General features: G+C 78.6%; 1 protein-coding gene across 3 annotated transcripts in view; it reads right to left on the reverse strand.

Moving 5' to 3' along the window:
• GNB1 (G protein subunit beta 1) overlaps window positions 1-639 on the reverse strand; it is a 36,399-nt gene extending 35,760 nt beyond the window's left edge. For 2 of the 3 annotated variants that reach the window (XM_027702044.1, XM_027702039.1), the window contains exon 1: window positions 194-532. The gene's annotated coding sequence lies outside the window, so the exon portion shown is untranslated. Of the gene's footprint in view, window positions 1-193; window positions 533-603 lie in introns of those variants that run through there. The other variant, XM_027702041.1, reaches the window with a different exon arrangement.
• Between the last annotated feature and the right edge of the window lie 24 nt (window positions 640-663).

Consider the following 663-nt stretch of genomic DNA (forward strand, 5'->3'; position numbering starts at 1 on the left):
GGGGGGGGAAAAGGAGAGGGAGAAAGGAGAAGTGCGGCAGGAGAAGGAGGAAGCGCGGGGGAGGGGAAGGCGCGGGGCTGAGGGGGAGCCGAGCGAAGATGGCCCCGGGGTGGGGCCGGCCGGGGCTCGGCGGGCGGGAGGCGCCGCTCCGAGGGGGACCCCCGCCCTCCTTTCCCCTCACACACACGGTTACCTGCCCTGCCGGCCGCTGCTCATGAACCGGGCCGGTCCGTCCGCCGCCCGCGGTCCTGCCCGCGTCCCGCCGGCCTGGGGAAGGGAAGGGAAGGGGGGGCGGAGGAGGAGGCGGCGGAGGAGGAGCGGGGGGAGCCGCCCGCGCTGCGCCCGGCGGGTCCCGGGGAAGGCGGCAGAGCCGGGCGGGAAGGAGGGATCCGCGGCAAGGAAGGGGGGGTGTCGCTGGGGCTCGGCTCCTCCTCAGCCCGCTCAGCTCCCCGCAGCCATCGGGCAGCGGCAGCCTGGGCGCGGCGAACCTCCCTCCTCCTCCTCCTCCTCCCTCCGCCCCGCCCGTGCTGCCCGCCCGGGAAACCCCGGCTACGGCTCCCGCCCCGCCCCGGCTCCGCCGCCCCTCTCGCCGAAGCCTCTCACCGGAGAGCTCCGCCGGCCCCGCTCAGCCCCCGGCGCGTTCCCCCCCCCCCCCCCCCCCCC

This window comes from Neopelma chrysocephalum, unplaced genomic scaffold (assembly GCF_003984885.1).
Source record: "Neopelma chrysocephalum unplaced genomic scaffold, ASM398488v2 Primary Assembly neopelma1_180, whole genome shotgun sequence".
NCBI classification, from domain to species: domain Eukaryota; kingdom Metazoa; phylum Chordata; class Aves; order Passeriformes; family Pipridae; genus Neopelma; species Neopelma chrysocephalum.